The sequence below is a fragment of the Meles meles genome, chromosome 6 (genome assembly GCF_922984935.1).
Source record: "Meles meles chromosome 6, mMelMel3.1 paternal haplotype, whole genome shotgun sequence".
NCBI classification, from domain to species: Eukaryota; Metazoa; Chordata; class Mammalia; order Carnivora; family Mustelidae; genus Meles; species Meles meles.
In genome coordinates, this window is record NC_060071.1 from 24,508,318 (window position 1) to 24,530,103 (window position 21,786).

Here is a 21,786-nt window from a genome sequence, read left to right on the forward strand (position 1 = left end):
CATGGTCAGGGGCCGTTCTCCAGAAGGCTGGGCTCCCACAGGGACCACGGTCTCCATTGCTTTGGGATGCCCCGGAAAGGGCAGCCGGGCCCTTGGGCCCGGCTCCTTCCTGGCGGACACCTGCCATGCTTGGCTCCGAACTCTGCCGGGCCCCCAGTGGCCAGGACTCCGGGAAAGGGGGCCCTGGGCCGCACGGCAGGCGCTTCAGACCAGGACGTTTGGACAGCTGGTCTCTCCGTCTCTCCTTAGAAACCCATCCACAATCGAGAAGCTCGCCCAGATGAGCACGTCTTGCTTGGCCCCGCCCTGCCCAGAGGTCTCACGTCTCAGGACCCGGGGGCATGGACGCGGTGCGGAATGCAGCCCCGGTAAGCAGCTTCGGGGTGCCCCGAGGCCGCACGCATCGCCACCAGCTTGCTTGGGTCAGTGATGAGAACTCAAGTGGTCTCGAAGAGCGATGATGACCTAAAAATCATGCTCAATAGGATTACGCTGAGGCCCAAGACAGGCGTCTGTGCCGGGATCAGCCTCCCCCAGACCCTGGGGACCCTGGAGGTGCGCCGCAGTTGTGGGCGTGAGGCCATCGTACCCTCGGGGCTCCCCGTGCTGGCCCTGGCCTGTCTGTGCCCGTCAGGGGTCCGCTCGAGGTCGTGAGGCGTTCCGCCCGGCCTCCGGACCCAATCCACCTCGCAGGACAGCTCCCTCGGTGCCATTGCTTAGGAGACCGTTGCCCCTTGTGTCTTTCAGCGGGCCTCGGGGGCCGGAACTTGGTGCGGCGTGACCCAAGAGAGGTGAGTGGAAGACTCTGGGCCTGCAGGGAGATGCCAGGCGCCATGGGCATTGTCCGCGGAGCCCGGATCCCCGCACGGGCCCCTGCTCCAGCACTGTGCTAGGGATGGGGGCTGTGGTGGCCCACACAGCGTGGACCTGCCCATGCACAGCCGCCCTTCAGCAATCCCACGTGCAGGGAATGGGAAAGTTGGGCCAGGTCACTGGCAACGACTGGGGGCTGGGGGCATGCCGCCGTCGTCCCACATGGACCTGAGGCCTCCTTGTACGTCCAGCTGTGTCCTGTGCGCCCGAGAAGAGAGCGGACGTGAGTCCCTTGGTGTCAGGGCCCTCTGTCCCCTTCAGCGAGTGGTTGTCGCTCGAGTCACCCCAGCCGATGGTTCTGGAGAGGGCTGGAGAGGGCAGAGCTCATGAAGAATGCAGCAGACGCCCAAGTGTAAGCAGGGCACGGGAGGCTGCTGAAGTACAGCCCTCGAATGTTTCCTCGGATTTCCCGAGTCAGCAAGGTTTCCCTGGCCCAGGGGAAGAGTGGCGAGCCCCGGGCCACAGCAGGCCGTGGGGCTGAGCCGGTCCTCTGAGGCCCCCAGAGGAAGCGCCGCCACAAGGGGAGAGTCAGGACCCTCCTGCAGGGCGGGCCGCGGTCTCCCGCCTTGCGCTGCTTGGTGGGAGACGGTGAGACGCGATTCCCTTTTTCGCCCTGGGCGATCAGGGCCTGGGGGCCACCGCTGGCTGCGAGTGCCAGGGCCCGGGTCCCTAGACCACCGCGGTCCCCATGTGTGGGAAGGCGTCCTTCGGGCCCTCACATCCGGGTGCGCCACGCTTTGCTTGGGGCCCCGGCAGACATCGGGGGAGCACTGGAAATCCCTGTGCTCCAGGCCATGCTCTGGGGCCTTTCTCAGCAAGGGGAGGCTCCCACGGGGGCCCGGATCTCCGTGGATTTGGGAAGGCCAGGGATGGGCAGCGGGTCCCTTGTGTCCTGCCCCTTGCCCGCGGACCCGAGCCCTGGGTGGGTCAGCCGCCCGCCTGGACAGCACCGGCCAGGGCTTCGGGCTGGAGAGTTCTTGGCGGCATGGCACGGGCCAGCGAGCACGCCGTTCCGACGGCCGGCCTCCCCCTCCCTCCTTAGGCCCCCATCCCCAAGCGAGGATCTGGCCCTGACCACCAAGTCTTGCATCGCCCAGCCCCGCCGCCAGGTCCCATGCCTCAGGAAGCCGGGGTATGGCGCTGTCCTGAGAGCAGCCTCGGTAAGCAGCTTCTGGGTGGTAGGGGACCTCCCGCGTCGCCTCGGGCGTGCTTGGGTCAATGATGAGAACTCATATGGTCTCGAAGAGCGATGAGGACCTAAAAATCACGCTCAATAGGATTACGCTGAGGCCCAAGGCAGGGGACCGTGCCGGGGTCAGCCTCCCCCAGAGCGTCGGGGCAGTGAGGGTGCGCTGCAGGTGGCCGCGGGAGGAGAACCACCTCTCGAGGCTCTCTGCTGTGGCCCCCGGACGTCGGTGCACCTGCGGGTGCCGACGGGGTGTTCTGGCGTTCCAGCTGGTCTACCGACCCAGGCCTCTTCCCCGGACAGCTGCCCGAGAGCCAGGGCTTAGCCACCCTTGTGTCCTTGTGTCTTTCAGCGGGCCTGGCTGGCAAGGTTCTTGGCGCGTCTCCCACCAGGAGAGGTGAGCGGAAGCCTCTGGGCTCCGAGGGAGGCCCCAGACCCCTTGGCCTGGCATCGGGAAGCGGGGACCCCAGCAGGGACTCCGCAGCTGGGCCTGGGCTGGGGATGCGGGTCCTCATTGTCCGGACGGCACCGAAGTCCCCGTGAGCGTGTGCCCCTGAGCCATCCCAGGGGCAGGGATCGCGAAACGTGGGCCGGGGGGCTGACAAGGCCTGGAAAGCGCGGGCTGGCCGCCCAAGGCCCAGGTGCACCCGAGGCCTCCTGATCAATTGCGGCGTGTCCGGGGGGCCCAGAAAGGGAGTGGACGTGAGACCCGTGGTCTCGGAGGCCACTGTGCCCTTCAGCAACACCTTGTTGCTCAAGGCCCGGCCCATGGCAGGTTTCTGCGGGCTGCACTGGCCCGAGCTCCTGTCCCGTCCTGCAGACGACCAAGGCGTTTGGGGCCCCGGGAGGCCACTTCCGAAGAGCCCACGAGGATTCGTTGAGCTGGCCAGACGGCACGGTTCCACTGGGGCGGGGGGGCAGAAACTGCACGTCCCAGGCCACAGGAGCCGTTGGGGCTCAGCCTCTCACCTGAGACTCTCAAGCACCCGGGATAGGGTCGTGGTGAAGCGGCACTGCACGGGCCGAGTCAGGTCCCTCGTCCAGAGCGGCCAGCGGGCGGTGTGCCTTGCTGCCGTGGTGGAGAGTGACCTGGCTTTCCCCGCTCGGCCGTGGGGGAGCCCTGGGCCCCGGCAACCTTTGGCTTCCCGGGCAGGGGCTCAGGTCCTTGGCTCCCAGGTGGCTCCAGGAGAGGGTGGGCGGCGTCCTGGCCAAACCTCCCGGGCCGCCGCTCTTGGCTCGCCACTCCGGGAGACAGCGGGGACCCGGCCAAAGCCCTGTGGTCCATGCCATGGTCAGGGGCCGTTCTCCAGAAGGCTGGGCTCCCACAGGGACCACGGTCTCCATTGCTTTGGGATGCCCCGGAAAGGGCAGCCGGGCCCTTGGGCCCGGCTCCTTCCTGGCGGACACCTGCCATGCTTGGCTCCGAACTCTGCCGGGCCCCCAGTGGCCAGGACTCCGGGAAAGGGGGCCCTGGGCCGCACGGCAGGCGCTTCAGACCAGGACGTTTGGACAGCTGGTCTCTCCGTCTCTCCTTAGAAACCCATCCACAATCGAGAAGCTCGCCCAGATGAGCACGTCTTGCTTGGCCCCGCCCTGCCCAGAGGTCTCACGTCTCAGGACCCGGGGGCATGGACGCGGTGCGGAATGCAGCCCCGGTAAGCAGCTTCGGGGTGCCCCGAGGCCGCACGCATCGCCACCAGCTTGCTTGGGTCAGTGATGAGAACTCAAGTGGTCTCGAAGAGCGATGATGACCTAAAAATCATGCTCAATAGGATTACGCTGAGGCCCAAGACAGGCGTCTGTGCCGGGATCAGCCTCCCCCAGACCCTGGGGACCCTGGAGGTGCGCCGCAGTTGTGGGCGTGAGGCCATCGTACCCTCGGGGCTCCCCGTGCTGGCCCTGGCCTGTCTGTGCCCGTCAGGGGTCCGCTCGAGGTCGTGAGGCGTTCCGCCCGGCCTCCGGACCCAATCCACCTCGCAGGACAGCTCCCTCGGTGCCATTGCTTAGGAGACCGTTGCCCCTTGTGTCTTTCAGCGGGCCTCGGGGGCCGGAACTTGGTGCGGCGTGACCCAAGAGAGGTGAGTGGAAGACTCTGGGCCTGCAGGGAGATGCCAGGCGCCATGGGCATTGTCCGCGGAGCCCGGATCCCCGCACGGGCCCCTGCTCCAGCACTGTGCTAGGGATGGGGGCTGTGGTGGCCCACACAGCGTGGACCTGCCCATGCACAGCCGCCCTTCAGCAATCCCACGTGCAGGGAATGGGAAAGTTGGGCCAGGTCACTGGCAACGACTGGGGGCTGGGGGCATGCCGCCGTCGTCCCACATGGACCTGAGGCCTCCTTGTACGTCCAGCTGTGTCCTGTGCGCCCGAGAAGAGAGCGGACGTGAGTCCCTTGGTGTCAGGGCCCTCTGTCCCCTTCAGCGAGTGGTTGTCGCTCGAGTCACCCCAGCCGATGGTTCTGGAGAGGGCTGGAGAGGGCAGAGCTCATGAAGAATGCAGCAGACGCCCAAGTGTAAGCAGGGCACGGGAGGCTGCTGAAGTACAGCCCTCGAATGTTTCCTCGGATTTCCCGAGTCAGCAAGGTTTCCCTGGCCCAGGGGAAGAGTGGCGAGCCCCGGGCCACAGCAGGCCGTGGGGCTGAGCCGGTCCTCTGAGGCCCCCAGAGGAAGCGCCGCCACAAGGGGAGAGTCAGGACCCTCCTGCAGGGCGGGCCGCGGTCTCCCGCCTTGCGCTGCTTGGTGGGAGACGGTGAGACGCGATTCCCTTTTTCGCCCTGGGCGATCAGGGCCTGGGGGCCACCGCTGGCTGCGAGTGCCAGGGCCCGGGTCCCTAGACCACCGCGGTCCCCATGTGTGGGAAGGCGTCCTTCGGGCCCTCACATCCGGGTGCGCCACGCTTTGCTTGGGGCCCCGGCAGACATCGGGGGAGCACTGGAAATCCCTGTGCTCCAGGCCATGCTCTGGGGCCTTTCTCAGCAAGGGGAGGCTCCCACGGGGGCCCGGATCTCCGTGGATTTGGGAAGGCCAGGGATGGGCAGCGGGTCCCTTGTGTCCTGCCCCTTGCCCGCGGACCCGAGCCCTGGGTGGGTCAGCCGCCCGCCTGGACAGCACCGGCCAGGGCTTCGGGCTGGAGAGTTCTTGGCGGCATGGCACGGGCCAGCGAGCACGCCGTTCCGACGGCCGGCCTCCCCCTCCCTCCTTAGGCCCCCATCCCCAAGCGAGGATCTGGCCCTGACCACCAAGTCTTGCATCGCCCAGCCCCGCCGCCAGGTCCCATGCCTCAGGAAGCCGGGGTATGGCGCTGTCCTGAGAGCAGCCTCGGTAAGCAGCTTCTGGGTGGTAGGGGACCTCCCGCGTCGCCTCGGGCGTGCTTGGGTCAATGATGAGAACTCATATGGTCTCGAAGAGCGATGAGGACCTAAAAATCACGCTCAATAGGATTACGCTGAGGCCCAAGGCAGGGGACCGTGCCGGGGTCAGCCTCCCCCAGAGCGTCGGGGCAGTGAGGGTGCGCTGCAGGTGGCCGCGGGAGGAGAACCACCTCTCGAGGCTCTCTGCTGTGGCCCCCGGACGTCGGTGCACCTGCGGGTGCCGACGGGGTGTTCTGGCGTTCCAGCTGGTCTACCGACCCAGGCCTCTTCCCCGGACAGCTGCCCGAGAGCCAGGGCTTAGCCACCCTTGTGTCCTTGTGTCTTTCAGCGGGCCTGGCTGGCAAGGTTCTTGGCGCGTCTCCCACCAGGAGAGGTGAGCGGAAGCCTCTGGGCTCCGAGGGAGGCCCCAGACCCCTTGGCCTGGCATCGGGAAGCGGGGACCCCAGCAGGGACTCCGCAGCTGGGCCTGGGCTGGGGATGCGGGTCCTCATTGTCCGGACGGCACCGAAGTCCCCGTGAGCGTGTGCCCCTGAGCCATCCCAGGGGCAGGGATCGCGAAACGTGGGCCGGGGGGCTGACAAGGCCTGGAAAGCGCGGGCTGGCCGCCCAAGGCCCAGGTGCACCCGAGGCCTCCTGATCAATTGCGGCGTGTCCGGGGGGCCCAGAAAGGGAGTGGACGTGAGACCCGTGGTCTCGGAGGCCACTGTGCCCTTGAGCAACACCTTGTTGCTCAAGGCCCGGCCCATGGCAGGTTTCTGCGGGCTGCACTGGCCCGAGCTCCTGTCCCGTCCTGCAGACGACCAAGGCGTTTGGGGCCCCGGGAGGCCACTTCCGAAGAGCCCACGAGGATTCGTTGAGCTGGCCAGACGGCACGGTTCCACTGGGGCGGGGGGGCAGAAACTGCACGTCCCAGGCCACAGGAGCCGTTGGGGCTCAGCCTCTCACCTGAGACTCTCAAGCACCCGGGATAGGGTCGTGGTGAAGCGGCACTGCACGGGCCGAGTCAGGTCCCTCGTCCAGAGCGGCCAGCGGGCGGTGTGCCTTGCTGCCGTGGTGGAGAGTGACCTGGCTTTCCCCGCTCGGCCGTGGGGGAGCCCTGGGCCCCGGCAACCTTTGGCTTCCCGGGCAGGGGCTCAGGTCCTTGGCTCCCAGGTGGCTCCAGGAGAGGGTGGGCGGCGTCCTGGCCAAACCTCCCGGGCCGCCGCTCTTGGCTCGCCACTCCGGGAGACAGCGGGGACCCGGCCAAAGCCCTGTGGTCCATGCCATGGTCAGGGGCCGTTCTCCAGAAGGCTGGGCTCCCACAGGGACCACGGTCTCCATTGCTTTGGGATGCCCCGGAAAGGGCAGCCGGGCCCTTGGGCCCGGCTCCTTCCTGGCGGACACCTGCCATGCTTGGCTCCGAACTCTGCCGGGCCCCCAGTGGCCAGGACTCCGGGAAAGGGGGCCCTGGGCCGCACGGCAGGCGCTTCAGACCAGGACGTTTGGACAGCTGGTCTCTCCGTCTCTCCTTAGAAACCCATCCACAATCGAGAAGCTCGCCCAGATGAGCACGTCTTGCTTGGCCCCGCCCTGCCCAGAGGTCTCACGTCTCAGGACCCGGGGGCATGGACGCGGTGCGGAATGCAGCCCCGGTAAGCAGCTTCGGGGTGCCCCGAGGCCGCACGCATCGCCACCAGCTTGCTTGGGTCAGTGATGAGAACTCAAGTGGTCTCGAAGAGCGATGATGACCTAAAAATCATGCTCAATAGGATTACGCTGAGGCCCAAGACAGGCGTCTGTGCCGGGATCAGCCTCCCCCAGACCCTGGGGACCCTGGAGGTGCGCCGCAGTTGTGGGCGTGAGGCCATCGTACCCTCGGGGCTCCCCGTGCTGGCCCTGGCCTGTCTGTGCCCGTCAGGGGTCCGCTCGAGGTCGTGAGGCGTTCCGCCCGGCCTCCGGACCCAATCCACCTCGCAGGACAGCTCCCTCGGTGCCATTGCTTAGGAGACCGTTGCCCCTTGTGTCTTTCAGCGGGCCTCGGGGGCCGGAACTTGGTGCGGCGTGACCCAAGAGAGGTGAGTGGAAGACTCTGGGCCTGCAGGGAGATGCCAGGCGCCATGGGCATTGTCCGCGGAGCCCGGATCCCCGCACGGGCCCCGGCTCCAGCACTGTGCTAGGGATGGGGGCTGTGGTGGCCCACACAGCGTGGACCTGCCCATGCACAGCCGCCCTTCAGCAATCCCACGTGCAGGGAATGGGAAAGTTGGGCCAGGTCACTGGCAACGACTGGGGGCTGGGGGCATGCCGCCGTCGTCCCACATGGACCTGAGGCCTCCTTGTACGTCCAGCTGTGTCCTGTGCGCCCGAGAAGAGAGCGCACGTGAGTCCCTTGGTGTCAGGGCCCTCTGTCCCCTTCAGCGAGTGGTTGTCGCTCGAGTCACCCCAGCCGATGGTTCTGGAGAGGGCTGGAGAGGGCAGAGCTCATGAAGAATGCAGCAGACGCCCAAGTGTAAGCAGGGCACGGGAGGCTGCTGAAGTACAGCCCTCGAATGTTTCCTCGGATTTCCCGAGTCAGCAAGGTTTCCCTGGCCCAGGGGAAGAGTGGCGAGCCCCGGGCCACAGCAGGCCGTGGGGCTGAGCCGGTCCTCTGAGGCCCCCAGAGGAAGCGCCGCCACAAGGGGAGAGTCAGGACCCTCCTGCAGGGCGGGCCGCGGTCTCCTGCCTTGCGCTGCTTGGTGGGAGACGGTGAGACGCGATTCCCTTTTTCGCCCTGGGCGATCAGGGCCTGGGGGCCACCGCTGGCTGCAAGTGCCAGGGCCCGGGTCCCTAGACCACCGCGGTCCCCATGTGTGGGAAGGCGTCCTTCGGGCCCTCACATCCGGGTGCGCCACGCTTTGCTTGGGGCCCCGGCAGACATCGGGGGAGCACTGGAAATCCCTGTGCTCCAGGCCATGCTCTGGGGCCTTTCCTAGCAAGGGGAGGCTCCCACGGGGGCCCGGATCTCCGTGGATTTGGGAAGGCCAGGGATGGGCAGCGGGTCCCTTGTGTCCTGCCCCTTGCCCGCGGACCCGAGCCCTGGGTGGGTCAGCCGCCCGCCTGGACAGCACCGGCCAGGGCTTCGGGCTGGAGAGTTCTTGGCGGCATGGCACGGGCCAGCGAGCACGCCGTTCCGACGGCCGGCCTCCCCCTCCCTCCTTAGGCCCCCATCCCCAAGCGAGGATCTGGCCCTGACCACCAAGTCTTGCATCGCCCAGCCCCGCCGCCAGGTCCCATGCCTCAGGAAGCCGGGGTATGGCGCTGTCCTGAGAGCAGCCTCGGTAAGCAGCTTCTGGGTGGTAGGGGACCTCCCGCGTCGCCTCGGGCGTGCTTGGGTCAATGATGAGAACTCATATGGTCTCGAAGAGCGATGAGGACCTAAAAATCACGCTCAATAGGATTACGCTGAGGCCCAAGGCAGGGGACCGTGCCGGGGTCAGCCTCCCCCAGAGCGTCGGGGCAGTGAGGGTGCGCTGCAGGTGGCCGCGGGAGGAGAACCACCTCTAGAGGCTCTCTGCTGTGGCCCCCGGACGTCGGTGCACCTGCGGGTGCCGACGGGGTGTTCTGGCGTTCCAGCTGGTCTACCGACCCAGGCCTCTTCCCCGGACAGCTGCCCGAGAGCCAGGGCTTAGCCACCCTTGTGTCCTTGTGTCTTTCAGCGGGCCTGGCTGGCAAGGTTCTTGGCGCGTCTCCCACCAGGAGAGGTGAGCGGAAGCCTCTGGGCTCCGAGGGAGGCCCCAGACCCCTTGGCCTGGCATCGGGAAGCGGGGACCCCAGCAGGGACTCCGCAGCTGGGCCTGGGCTGGGGATGCGGGTCCTCATTGTCCGGACGGCACCGAAGTCCCCGTGAGCGTGTGCCCCTGAGCCATCCCAGGGGCAGGGATCGCGAAACGTGGGCCGGGGGGCTGACAAGGCCTGGAAAGCGCGGGCTGGCCGCCCAAGGCCCAGGTGCACCCGAGGCCTCCTGATCAATTGCGGCGTGTCCGGGGGGCCCAGAAAGGGAGTGGACGTGAGACCCGTGGTCTCGGAGGCCACTGTGCCCTTGAGCAACACCTTGTTGCTCAAGGCCCGGCCCATGGCAGGTTTCTGCGGGCTGCACTGGCCCGAGCTCCTGTCCCGTCCTGCAGACGACCAAGGCGTTTGGGGCCCCGGGAGGCCACTTCCGAAGAGCCCACGAGGATTCGTTGAGCTGGCCAGACGGCACGGTTCCACTGGGGCGGGGGGGCAGAAACTGCACGTCCCAGGCCACAGGAGCCGTTGGGGCTCAGCCTCTCACCTGAGACTCTCAAGCACCCGGGATAGGGTCGTGGTGAAGCGGCACTGCACGGGCCGAGTCAGGTCCCTCGTCCAGAGCGGCCAGCGGGCGGTGTGCCTTGCTGCCGTGGTGGAGAGTGACCTGGCTTTCCCCGCTCGGCCGTGGGGGAGCCCTGGGCCCCGGCAACCTTTGGCTTCCCGGGCAGGGGCTCAGGTCCTTGGCTCCCAGGTGGCTCCAGGAGAGGGTGGGCGGCGTCCTGGCCAAACCTCCCGGGCCGCCGCTCTTGGCTCGCCACTCCGGGAGACAGCGGGGACCCGGCCAAAGCCCTGTGGTCCATGCCATGGTCAGGGGCCGTTCTCCAGAAGGCTGGGCTCCCACAGGGACCACGGTCTCCATTGCTTTGGGATGCCCCGGAAAGGGCAGCCGGGCCCTTGGGCCCGGCTCCTTCCTGGCGGACACCTGCCATGCTTGGCTCCGAACTCTGCCGGGCCCCCAGTGGCCAGGACTCCGGGAAAGGGGGCCCTGGGCCGCACGGCAGGCGCTTCAGACCAGGACGTTTGGACAGCTGGTCTCTCCGTCTCTCCTTAGAAACCCATCCACAATCGAGAAGCTCGCCCAGATGAGCACGTCTTGCTTGGCCCCGCCCTGCCCAGAGGTCTCACGTCTCAGGACCCGGGGGCATGGACGCGGTGCGGAATGCAGCCCCGGTAAGCAGCTTCGGGGTGCCCCGAGGCCGCACGCATCGCCACCAGCTTGCTTGGGTCAGTGATGAGAACTCAAGTGGTCTCGAAGAGCGATGATGACCTAAAAATCATGCTCAATAGGATTACGCTGAGGCCCAAGACAGGCGTCTGTGCCGGGATCAGCCTCCCCCAGACCCTGGGGACCCTGGAGGTGCGCCGCAGTTGTGGGCGTGAGGCCATCGTACCCTCGGGGCTCCCCGTGCTGGCCCTGGCCTGTCTGTGCCCGTCAGGGGTCCGCTCGAGGTCGTGAGGCGTTCCGCCCGGCCTCCGGACCCAATCCACCTCGCAGGACAGCTCCCTCGGTGCCATTGCTTAGGAGACCGTTGCCCCTTGTGTCTTTCAGCGGGCCTCGGGGGCCGGAACTTGGTGCGGCGTGACCCAAGAGAGGTGAGTGGAAGACTCTGGGCCTGCAGGGAGATGCCAGGCGCCATGGGCATTGTCCGCGGAGCCCGGATCCCCGCACGGGCCCCGGCTCCAGCACTGTGCTAGGGATGGGGGCTGTGGTGGCCCACACAGCGTGGACCTGCCCATGCACAGCCGCCCTTCAGCAATCCCACGTGCAGGGAATGGGAAAGTTGGGCCAGGTCACTGGCAACGACTGGGGGCTGGGGGCATGCCGCCGTCGTCCCACATGGACCTGAGGCCTCCTTGTACGTCCAGCTGTGTCCTGTGCGCCCGAGAAGAGAGCGGACGTGAGTCCCTTGGTGTCAGGGCCCTCTGTCCCCTTCAGCGAGTGGTTGTCGCTCGAGTCACCCCAGCCGATGGTTCTGGAGAGGGCTGGAGAGGGCAGAGCTCATGAAGAATGCAGCAGACGCCCAAGTGTAAGCAGGGCACGGGAGGCTGCTGAAGTACAGCCCTCGAATGTTTCCTCGGATTTCCCGAGTCAGCAAGGTTTCCCTGGCCCAGGGGAAGAGTGGCGAGCCCCGGGCCACAGCAGGCCGTGGGGCTGAGCCGGTCCTCTGAGGCCCCCAGAGGAAGTGCCGCCACAAGGGGAGAGTCAGGACCCTCCTGCAGGGCGGGCCGCGGTCTCCCGCCTTGCGCTGCTTGGTGGGAGACGGTGAGACGCGATTCCCTTTTTCGCCCTGGGCGATCAGGGCCTGGGGGCCACCGCTGGCTGCGAGTGCCAGGGCCCGGGTCCCTAGACCACCGCGGTCCCCATGTGTGGGAAGGCGTCCTTCGGGCCCTCACATCCGGGTGCGCCACGCTTTGCTTGGGGCCCCGGCAGACATCGGGGGAGCACTGGAAATCCCTGTGCTCCAGGCCATGCTCTGGGGCCTTTCTCAGCAAGGGGAGGCTCCCACGGGGGCCCGGATCTCCGTGGATTTGGGAAGGCCAGGGATGGGCAGCGGGTCCCTTGTGTCCTGCCCCTTGCCCGAGGACCCGAGCCCTGGGTGGGTCAGCCGCCCGCCTGGACAGCACCGGCCAGGGCTTCGGGCTGGAGAGTTCTTGGCGGCATGGCACGGGCCAGCGAGCACGCCGTTCCGACGGCCGTCCTCCCCCTCCCTCCTTAGGCCCCCATCCCCAAGCGAGGATCTGGCCCTGACCACCAAGTCTTGCATCGCCCAGCCCCGCCGCCAGGTCCCATGCCTCAGGAAGCCGGGGTATGGCGCTGTCCTGAGAGCAGCCTCGGTAAGCAGCTTCTGGGTGGTAGGGGACCTCCCCCGTCGCCTCGGGCGTGCTTGGGTCAATGATGAGAACTCATATGGTCTCGAAGAGCGATGAGGACCTAAAAATCACGCTCAATAGGATTACGCTGAGGCCCAAGGCAGGGGACCGTGCCGGGGTCAGCCTCCCCCAGAGCGTCGGGGCAGTGAGGGTGCGCTGCAGGTGGCCGCGGGAGGAGAACCACCTCTCGAGGCTCTCTGCTGTGGCCCCCGGACGTCGGTGCACCTGCGGGTGCCGACGGGGTGTTCTGGCGTTCCAGCTGGTCTACCGACCCAGGCCTCTTCCCCGGACAGCTGCCCGAGAGCCAGGGCTTAGCCACCCTTGTGTCCTTGTGTCTTTCAGCGGGCCTGGCTGGCAAGGTTCTTGGCGCGTCTCCCACCAGGAGAGGTGAGCGGAAGCCTCTGGGCTCCGAGGGAGGCCCCAGACCCCTTGGCCTGGCATCGGGAAGCGGGGACCCCAGCAGGGACTCCGCAGCTGGGCCTGGGCTGGGGATGCGGGTCCTCATTGTCCGGACGGCACCGAAGTCCCCGTGAGCGTGTGCCCCTGAGCCATCCCAGGGGCAGGGATCGCGAAACGTGGGCCGGGGGGCTGACAAGGCCTGGAAAGCGCGGGCTGGCCGCCCAAGGCCCAGGTGCACCCGAGGCCTCCTGATCAATTGCGGCGTGTCCGGGGGGCCCAGAAAGGGAGTGGACGTGAGACCCGTGGTCTCGGAGGCCACTGTGCCCTTCAGCAACACCTTGTTGCTCAAGGCCCGGCCCATGGCAGGTTTCTGCGGGCTGCACTGGCCCGAGCTCCTGTCCCGTCCTGCAGACGACCAAGGCGTTTGGGGCCCCGGGAGGCCACTTCCGAAGAGCCCACGAGGATTCGTTGAGCTGGCCAGACGGCACGGTTCCACTGGGGCGGGGGGGCAGAAACTGCACGTCCCAGGCCACAGCAGCCGTTGGGGCTCAGCCTCTCACCTGAGACTCTCAAGCACCCGGGATAGGGTCGTGGTGAAGCGGCACTGCACGGGCCGAGTCAGGTCCCTCGTCCAGAGCGGCCAGCGGGCGGTGTGCCTTGCTGCCGTGGTGGAGAGTGACCTGGCTTTCCCCGCTCGGCCGTGGGGGAGCCCTGGGCCCCGGCAACCTTTGGCTTCCCGGGCAGGGGCTCAGGTCCTTGGCTCCCAGGTGGCTCCAGGAGAGGGTGGGCGGCGTCCTGGCCAAACCTCCCGGGCCGCCGCTCTTGGCTCGCCACTCCGGGAGACAGCGGGGACCCGGCCAAAGCCCTGTGGTCCATGCCATGGTCAGGGGCCGTTCTCCAGAAGGCTGGGCTCCCACAGGGACCACGGTCTCCATTGCTTTGGGATGCCCCGGAAAGGGCAGCCGGGCCCTTGGGCCCGGCTCCTTCCTGGCGGACACCTGCCATGCTTGGCTCCGAACTCTGCCGGGCCCCCAGTGGCCAGGACTCCGGGAAAGGGGGCCCTGGGCCGCACGGCAGGCGCTTCAGACCAGGACGTTTGGACAGCTGGTCTCTCCGTCTCTCCTTAGAAACCCATCCACAATCGAGAAGCTCGCCCAGATGAGCACGTCTTGCTTGGCCCCGCCCTGCCCAGAGGTCTCACGTCTCAGGACCCGGGGGCATGGACGCGGTGCGGAATGCAGCCCCGGTAAGCAGCTTCGGGGTGCCCCGAGGCCGCACGCATCGCCACCAGCTTGCTTGGGTCAGTGATGAGAACTCAAGTGGTCTCGAAGAGCGATGATGACCTAAAAATCATGCTCAATAGGATTACGCTGAGGCCCAAGACAGGCGTCTGTGCCGGGATCAGCCTCCCCCAGACCCTGGGGACCCTGGAGGTGCGCCGCAGTTGTGGGCGTGAGGCCATCGTACCCTCGGGGCTCCCCGTGCTGGCCCTGGCCTGTCTGTGCCCGTCAGGGGTCCGCTCGAGGTCGTGAGGCGTTCCGCCCGGCCTCCGGACCCAATCCACCTCGCAGGACAGCTCCCTCGGTGCCATTGCTTAGGAGACCGTTGCCCCTTGTGTCTTTCAGCGGGCCTCGGGGGCCGGAACTTGGTGCGGCGTGACCCAAGAGAGGTGAGTGGAAGACTCTGGGCCTGCAGGGAGATGCCAGGCGCCATGGGCATTGTCCGCGGAGCCCGGATCCCCGCACGGGCCCCGGCTCCAGCACTGTGCTAGGGATGGGGGCTGTGGTGGCCCACACAGCGTGGACCTGCCCATGCACAGCCGCCCTTCAGCAATCCCACGTGCAGGGAATGGGAAAGTTGGGCCAGGTCACTGGCAACGACTGGGGGCTGGGGGCATGCCGCCGTCGTCCCACATGGACCTGAGGCCTCCTTGTACGTCCAGCTGTGTCCTGTGCGCCCGAGAAGAGAGCGGACGTGAGTCCCTTGGTGTCAGGGCCCTCTGTCCCCTTCAGCGAGTGGTTGTCGCTCGAGTCACCCCAGCCGATGGTTCTGGAGAGGGCTGGAGAGGGCAGAGCTCATGAAGAATGCAGCAGACGCCCAAGTGTAAGCAGGGCACGGGAGGCTGCTGAAGTACAGCCCTCGAATGTTTCCTCGGATTTCCCGAGTCAGCAAGGTTTCCCTGGCAAAGGGGAAGAGTGGCGAGCCCCGGGCCACAGCAGGCCATGGGGCTGAGCCGGTCCTCTGAGGCCCCCAGAGGAAGCGCCGCCACAAGGGGAGAGTCAGGACCCTCCTGCAGGGCGGGCCGCGGTCTCCCGCCTTGCGCTGCTTGGTGGGAGACGGTGAGACGCGATTCCCTTTTTCGCCCTGGGCGATCAGGGCCTGGGGGCCACCGCTGGCTGCGAGTGCCAGGGCCCGCGTCCCTAGACCACCGCGGTCCCCATGTGTGGGAAGGCGTCCTTCGGGCCCTCACATCCGGGGGCGCCACGCTTTGCTTGGGGCCCCAGCAGACATCGGGGGAGCACTGGAAATCCCTGTGCTCCAGGCCATGCTCTGGGGCCTTTCTCAGCAAGGGGAGGCTCCCACGGGGGCCCGGATCTCCGTGGATTTGGGAAGGCCAGGGATGGGCAGCGGGTCCCTTGTGTCCTGCCCCTTGCCCGCGGACCCGAGCCCTGGGTGGGTCAGCCGCCCGCCTGGACAGCACCGGCCAGGGCTTCGGGCTGGAGAGTTCTTGGCGGCATGGCACGGGCCAGCGAGCACGCCGTTCCGACGGCCGGCCTCCCCCTCCCTCCTTAGGCCCCCATCCCCAAGCGAGGATCTGGCCCTGACCACCAGGTCTTGCATCGCCCAGCCCCGCCGCCAGGTCCCATGCCTCAGGAAGCCGGGGTATGGCGCTGTCCTGAGAGCAGCCTCGGTAAGCAGCTTCTGGGTGGTAGGGGACCTCCCGCGTCGCCTCGGGCGTGCTTGGGTCAATGATGAGAACTCATATGGTCTCGAAGAGCGATGAGGACCTAAAAATCACGCTCAATAGGATTACGCTGAGGCCCAAGGCAGGGGACCGTGCCGGGGTCAGCCTCCCCCAGAGTGTCGGGGCAGTGAGGGTGCGCTGCAGGTGGCCGCGGGAGGAGAACCACCTCTCGAGGCTCTCTGCTGTGGCCCCCGGACGTCGGTGCACCTGCGGGTGCCGACGGGGTGTTCTGGCGTTCCAGCTGGTCTACCGACCCAGGCCTCTTCCCCGGACAGCTGCCCGAGAGCCAGGGCTTAGCCACCCTTGTGTCCTTGTGTCTTTCAGCGGGCCTGGCTGGCAAGGTTCTTGGCGCGTCTCCCACCAGGAGAGGTGAGCGGAAGCCTCTGGGCTCCGAGGGAGGCCCCAGACCCCTTGGCCTGGCATCGGGAAGCGGGGACCCCAGCAGGGACTCCGCAGCTGGGCCTGGGCTGGGGATGCGGGTCCTCATTGTCCGGACGGCACCGAAGTCCCCGTGAGCGTGTGCCCCTGAGCCATCCCAGGGGCAGGGATCGCGAAACGTGGGCCGGGGGGCTGACAAGGCCTGGAAAGCGCGGGCTGGCCGCCCAAGGCCCAGGTGCACCCGAGGCCTCCTGATCAATTGCGGCGTGTCCGGGGGGCCCAGAAAGGGAGTGGACGTGAGACCCGTGGTCTCGGAGGCCACTGTGCCCTTGAGCAACACCTTGTTGCTCAAGGCCCGGCCCATGGCAGGTTTCTGCGGGCTGCACTGGCCCGAGCTCCTGTCCCGTCCTGCAGACGACCAAGGCGTTTGGGGCCCCGGGAGGCCACTTCCGAAGAGCCCACGAGGATTCGTTGAGCTGGCCAGATGGCACGGTTCCACTGGGGCGGGGGGGCAGAAACTGCACGTCCCAGGCCACAGCAGCCGTTGGGGCTCAGCCTCTCACCTGAGACTCTCAAGCACCCGGGATAGGGTCGTGGTGAAGCGGCACTGCACGGGCCGAGTCAGGTCCCTCGTCCAGAGCGGCCAGCGGGCGGTGTGCCTTGCTGCCGTGGTGGATAGTGACCTGGCTTTCCCCGCTCGGCCGTGGGGGAGCCCTGGGCCCCGGCAACCTTTGGCTTCCCGGGCAGGGGCTCAGGTCCTTGGCTCCCAGGTGGCTCCAGGAGAGGGTGGGCGGCGTCCTGGCCAAACCTCCCGGGCCGCCGCTCTTGGCTCGCCACTCCGGGAGACAGCGGGGACCCGGCCAAAGCCCTGTGGTCCATGCCATGGTCAGGGGCCGTTCTCCAGAAGGCTGGGCTCCCACAGGGACCACGGTCTCCATTGCTTTGGGATGCCCCGGAAAGGGCAGCCGGGCCCTTGGGCCCGGCTCCTTCCTGGCGGACACCTGCCATGCTTGGCTCCGAACTCTGCCGGGCCCCCAGTGGCCAGGACTCCGGGAAAGGGGGCCCTGGGCCGCACGGCAGGCGCTTCAGACCAGGACGTTTGGACAGCTGGTCTCTCCGTCTCTCCTTAGAAACCCATCCACAATCGAGAAGCTCGCCCAGATGAGCACGTCTTGCTTGGCCCCGCCCTGCCCAGAGGTCTCACGTCTCAGGACCCGGGGGCATGGACGCGGTGCGGAATGCAGCCCCGGTAAGCAGCTTCGGGGTGCCCCGAGGCCGCACGCATCGCCACCAGCTTGCTTGGGTCAGTGATGAGAACTCAAGTGGTCTCGAAGAGCGATGATGACCTAAAAATCATGCTCAATAGGATTACGCTGAGGCCCAAGACAGGCGTCTGTGCCGGGATCAGCCTCCCCCAGACCCTGGGGACCCTGGAGGTGCGCCGCAGTTGTGGGCGTGAGGCCATCGTACCCTCGGGGCTCCCCGTGCTGGCCCTGGCCTGTCTGTGCCCGTCAGGGGTCCGCTCGAGGTCGTGAGGCGTTCCGCCCGGCCTCCGGACCCAATCCACCTCGCAGGACAGCTCCCTCGGTGCCATTGCTTAGGAGACCGTTGCCCCTTGTGTCTTTCAGCGGGCCTCGGGGGCCGGAACTTGGTGCGGCGTGACCCAAGAGAGGTGAGTGGAAGACTCTGGGCCTGCAGGGAGATGCCAGGCGCCATGGGCATTGTCCGCGGAGCCCGGATCCCCGCACGGGCCCCGGCTCCAGCACTGTGCTAGGGATGGGGGCTGTGGTGGCCCACACAGCGTGGACCTGCCCATGCACAGCCGCCCTTCAGCAATCCCACGTGCAGGGAATGGGAAAGTTGGGCCAGGTCACTGGCAACGACTGGGGGCTGGGGGCATGCCGCCGTCGTCCCACATGGACCTGAGGCCTCCTTGTACGTCCAGCTGTGTCCTGTGCGCCCGAGAAGAGAGCGGACGTGAGTCCCTTGGTGTCAGGGCCCTCTGTCCCCTTCAGCGAGTGGTTGTCGCTCGAGTCACCCCAGCCGATGGTTCTGGAGAGGGCTGGAGAGGGCAGAGCTCATGAAGAATGCAGCAGACGCCCAAGTGTAAGCAGGGCACGGGAGGCTGCTGAAGTACAGCCCTCGAATGTTTCCTCGGATTTCCCGAGTCAGCAAGGTTTCCCTGGCCCAGGGGAAGAGTGGCGAGCCCCGGGCCACAGCAGGCCGTGGGGCTGAGCCGGTCCTCTGAGGCCCCCAGAGGAAGCGCCGCCACAAGGGGAGAGTCAGGACCCTCCTGCAGGGCGGGCCGCGGTCTCCCGCCTTGCGCTGCTTGGTGGGAGACGGTGAGACGCGATTCCCTTTTTCGCCCTGGGCGATCAGGGCCTGGGGGCCACCGCTGGCTGCGAGTGCCAGGGCCCGGGTCCCTAGACCACTGCGGTCCCCATGTGTGGGAAGGCGTCCTTCGGGCCCTCACATCCGGGTGCGCCACGCTTTGCTTGGGGCCCCGGCAGACATCGGGGGAGCACTGGAAATCCCTGTGCTCCAGGCCATGCTCTGGGGCCTTTCTCAGCAAGGGGAGGCTCCCACGGGGGCCCGGATCTCCGTGGATTTGGGAAGGCCAGGGATGGGCAGCGGGTCCCTTGTGTCCTGCCCCTTGCCCGCGGACCCGAGCCCTGGGTGGGTCAGCCGCCCGCCTGGACAGCACCGGCCAGGGCTTCGGGCTGGAGAGTTCTTGGCGGCATGGCACGGGCCAGCGAGCACGCCGTTCCGACGGCCGGCCTCCCCCTCCCTCCTTAGGCCCCCATCCCCAAGCGAGGATCTGGCCCTGACCACCAAGTCTTGCATCGCCCAGCCCCGCCGCCAGGTCCCATGCCTCAGGAAGCCGGGGTATGGCGCTGTCCTGAGAGCAGCCTCGGTAAGCAGCTTCTGGGTGGTAGGGGACCTCCCGCGTCGCCTCGGGCGTGCTTGGGTCAATGATGAGAACTCATATGGTCTCGAAGAGCGATGAGGACCTAAAAATCACGCTCAATAGGATTACGCTGAGGCCCAAGGCAGGGGACCGTGCCGGGGTCAGCCTCCCCCAGAGCGTCGGGGCAGTGAGGGTGCGCTGCAGGTGGCCGCGGGAGGAGAACCACCTCTCGAGGCTCTCTGCTGTGGCCCCCGGACGTCGGTGCACCTGCGGGTGCCGACGGGGTGTTCTGGCGTTCCAGCTGGTCTACCGACCCAGGCCTCTTCCCCGGACAGCTGCCCGAGAGCCAGGGCTTAGCCACCCTTGTGTCCTTGTGTCTTTCAGCGGGCCTGGCTGGCAAGGTTCTTGGCGCGTCTCCCACCAGGAGAGGTGAGCGGAAGCCTCTGGGCTCCGAGGGAGGCCCCAGACCCCTTGGCCTGGCATCGGGAAGCGGGGACCCCAGCAGGGACTCCGCAGCTGGGCCTGGGCTGGGGATGCGGGTCCTCATTGTCCGGACGGCACCGAAGTCCCCGTGAGCGTGTGCCCCTGAGCCATCCCAGGGGCAGGGATCGCGAAACGTGGGCCGGGGGGCTGACAAGGCCTGGAAAGCGCGGGCTGGCCGCCCAAGGCCCAGGTGCACCCGAGGCCTCCTGATCAATTGCGGCGTGTCCGGGGGGCCCAGAAAGGGAGTGGACGTGAGACCCGTGGTCTCGGAGGCCACTGTGCCCTTGAGCAACACCTTGTTGCTCAAGGCCCGGCCCATGGCAGGTTTCTGCGGGCTGCACTGGCCCGAGCTCCTGTCCCGTCCTGCAGACGACCAAGGCGTTTGGGGCCCCGGGAGGCCACTTCCGAAGAGCCCACGAGGATTCGTTGAGCTGGCCAGACGGCACGGTTCCACTGGGGCGGGGGGGCAGAAATTGCACGTCCCAGGCCACAGGAGCCGTTGGGGCTCAGCCTCTCACCTGAGACTCTCAAGCACCCGGGATAGGGTCGTGGTGAAGCGGCACTGCACGGGCCGAGTCAGGTCCCTCGTCCAGAGCGGCCAGCGGGCGGTGTGCCTTGCTGCCGTGGTGGAGAGTGACCTGGCTTTCCCCGCTCGGCCGTGGGGGAGCCCTGGGCCCCGGCAACCTTTGGCTTCCCGGGCAGGGGCTCAGGTCCTTGGCTCCCAGGTGGCTCCAGGAGAGGGTGGGCGGCGTCCTGGCCAAACCTCCCGGGCCGCCGCTCTTGGCTCGCCACTCCGGGAGACAGCGGGGACCCGGCCAAAGCCCTGTGGTCCATGCCATGGTCAGGGGCCGTTCTCCAGAAGGCTGGGCTCCCACAGGGACCACGGTCTCCATTGCTTTGGGATGCCCCGGAAAGGGCAGCCGGGCCCTTGGGCCCGGCTCCTTCCTGGCGGACACCTGCCATGCTTGGCTCCGAACTCTGCCGGGCCCCCAGTGGCCAGGACTCCGGGAAAGGGGGCCCTGGGCCGCACGGCAGGCGCTTCAGACCAGGACGTTTGGACAGCTGGTCTCTCCGTCTCTCCTTAGAAACCCATCCACAATCGAGAAGCTCGCCCAGATGAGCACGTCTTGCTTGGCCCCGCCCTGCCCAGAGGTCTCACGTCTCAGGACCCGGGGGCATGGACGCGGTGCGGAATGCAGCCCCGGTAAGCAGCTTCGGGGTGCCCCGAGGCCGCACGCATCGCCACCAGCTTGCTTGGGTCAGTGATGAGAACTCAAGTGGTCTCGAAGAGCGATGATGACCTAAAAATCATGCTCAATAGGATTACGCTGAGGCCCAAGACAGGCGTCTGTGCCGGGATCAGCCTCCCCCAGACCCTGGGGACCCTGGAGGTGCGCCGCAGTTGTGGGCGTGAGGCCATCGTACCCTCGGGGCTCCCCGTGCTGGCCCTGGCCTGTCTGTGCCCGTCAGGGGTCCGCTCGAGGTCGTGAGGCGTTCCGCCCGGCCTCCGGACCCAATCCACCTCGCAGGACAGCTCCCTCGGTGCCATTGCTTAGGAGACCGTTGCCCCTTGTGTCTTTCAGCGGGCCTCGGGGGCCGGAACTTGGTGCGGCGTGACCCAAGAGAGGTGAGTGGAAGACTCTGGGCCTGCAGGGAGATGCCAGGCGCCATGGGCATTGTCCGCGGAGCCCGGATCCCCGCACGGGCCCCGGCTCCAGCACTGTGCTAGGGATGGGGGCTGTGGTGGCCCACACAGCGTGGACCTGCCCATGCACAGCCGCCCTTCAGCAATCCCACGTGCAGGGAATGGGAAAGTTGGGCCAGGTCACTGGCAACGACTGGGGGCTGGGGGCATGCCGCCGTCGTCCCACATGGACCTGAGGCCTCCTTGTACGTCCAGCTGTGTCCTGTGCGCCCGAGAAGAGAGCGCACGTGAGTCCCTTGGTGTCAGGGCCCTCTGTCCCCTTCAGCGAGTGGTTGTCGCTCGAGTCACCCCACCCGATGGTTCTGGAGAGGGCTGGAGAGGGCAGAGCTCATGAAGAATGCAGCAGACGCCCAAGTGTAAGCAGGGCACGGGAGGCTGCTGAAGTACAGCCCTCGAATGTTTCCTCGGATTTCCCGAGTCAGCAAGGTTTCCCTGGCCCAGGGGAAGAGTGGCGAGCCCCGGGCCACAGCAGGCCGTGGGGCTGAGCCGGTCCTCTGAGGCCCCCAGAGGAAGTGCCGCCACAAGGGGAGAGTCAGGACCCTCCTGCAGGGCGGGCCGCGGTCTCCTGCCTTGCGCTGCTTGGTGGGAGACGGTGAGACGCGATTCCCTTTTTCGCCCTGGGCGATCAGGGCCTGGGGGCCACCGCTGGCTGCAAGTGCCAGGGCCCGGGTCCCTAGACCACCGCGGTCCCCATGTGTGGGAAGGCGTCCTTCGGGCCCTCACATCCGGGTGCGCCACGCTTTGCTTGGGGCCCCGGCAGACATCGGGGGAGCACTGGAAATCCCTGTGCTCCAGGCCATGCTCTGGGGCCTTTCCTAGCAAGGGGAGGCTCCCACGGGGG

The 21,786-nt window shown here is 67.5% G+C and overlaps 13 non-coding genes across 13 annotated transcripts; all 13 read left to right on the forward strand.

Annotated features, from left to right (window-relative positions):
• The first annotated feature begins 420 nt into the window (after positions 1-420).
• On the forward strand, positions 421-501 carry LOC123945616. The gene has a single exon (XR_006819436.1). It is a non-coding gene; the product is annotated as a small nucleolar RNA SNORD115 (small nucleolar RNA).
• A 1,584-nt stretch (positions 502-2,085) lies between these two features.
• On the forward strand, positions 2,086-2,166 carry LOC123945467. Its single transcript, XR_006819293.1, has one exon. It is a non-coding gene; the product is annotated as a small nucleolar RNA SNORD115 (small nucleolar RNA).
• Positions 2,167-3,766: 1,600 nt separating this feature from the next.
• On the forward strand, positions 3,767-3,847 carry LOC123945617. The gene has a single exon (XR_006819437.1). It is a non-coding gene; the product is annotated as a small nucleolar RNA SNORD115 (small nucleolar RNA).
• Positions 3,848-5,431: 1,584 nt separating this feature from the next.
• On the forward strand, positions 5,432-5,512 carry LOC123945469. The gene has a single exon (XR_006819294.1). It is a non-coding gene; the product is annotated as a small nucleolar RNA SNORD115 (small nucleolar RNA).
• A 1,600-nt stretch (positions 5,513-7,112) lies between these two features.
• LOC123945618 lies at positions 7,113-7,193 on the forward strand. Its single transcript, XR_006819438.1, has one exon. It is a non-coding gene; the product is annotated as a small nucleolar RNA SNORD115 (small nucleolar RNA).
• Positions 7,194-8,777: 1,584 nt separating this feature from the next.
• LOC123945470 lies at positions 8,778-8,858 on the forward strand. The gene has a single exon (XR_006819295.1). It is a non-coding gene; the product is annotated as a small nucleolar RNA SNORD115 (small nucleolar RNA).
• A 1,600-nt stretch (positions 8,859-10,458) lies between these two features.
• LOC123945620 lies at positions 10,459-10,539 on the forward strand. Its single transcript, XR_006819439.1, has one exon. It is a non-coding gene; the product is annotated as a small nucleolar RNA SNORD115 (small nucleolar RNA).
• Positions 10,540-12,123: 1,584 nt separating this feature from the next.
• LOC123945471 lies at positions 12,124-12,204 on the forward strand. The gene has a single exon (XR_006819296.1). It is a non-coding gene; the product is annotated as a small nucleolar RNA SNORD115 (small nucleolar RNA).
• A 1,600-nt stretch (positions 12,205-13,804) lies between these two features.
• Positions 13,805-13,885, forward strand: LOC123945621. Its single transcript, XR_006819440.1, has one exon. It is a non-coding gene; the product is annotated as a small nucleolar RNA SNORD115 (small nucleolar RNA).
• A 1,584-nt stretch (positions 13,886-15,469) lies between these two features.
• On the forward strand, positions 15,470-15,550 carry LOC123945472. Its single transcript, XR_006819297.1, has one exon. It is a non-coding gene; the product is annotated as a small nucleolar RNA SNORD115 (small nucleolar RNA).
• A 1,600-nt stretch (positions 15,551-17,150) lies between these two features.
• Positions 17,151-17,231, forward strand: LOC123945622. The gene has a single exon (XR_006819441.1). It is a non-coding gene; the product is annotated as a small nucleolar RNA SNORD115 (small nucleolar RNA).
• Positions 17,232-18,815: 1,584 nt separating this feature from the next.
• On the forward strand, positions 18,816-18,896 carry LOC123945473. Its single transcript, XR_006819298.1, has one exon. It is a non-coding gene; the product is annotated as a small nucleolar RNA SNORD115 (small nucleolar RNA).
• Positions 18,897-20,496: 1,600 nt separating this feature from the next.
• On the forward strand, positions 20,497-20,577 carry LOC123945623. The gene has a single exon (XR_006819442.1). It is a non-coding gene; the product is annotated as a small nucleolar RNA SNORD115 (small nucleolar RNA).
• Positions 20,578-21,786: the final 1,209 nt, after the last annotated feature.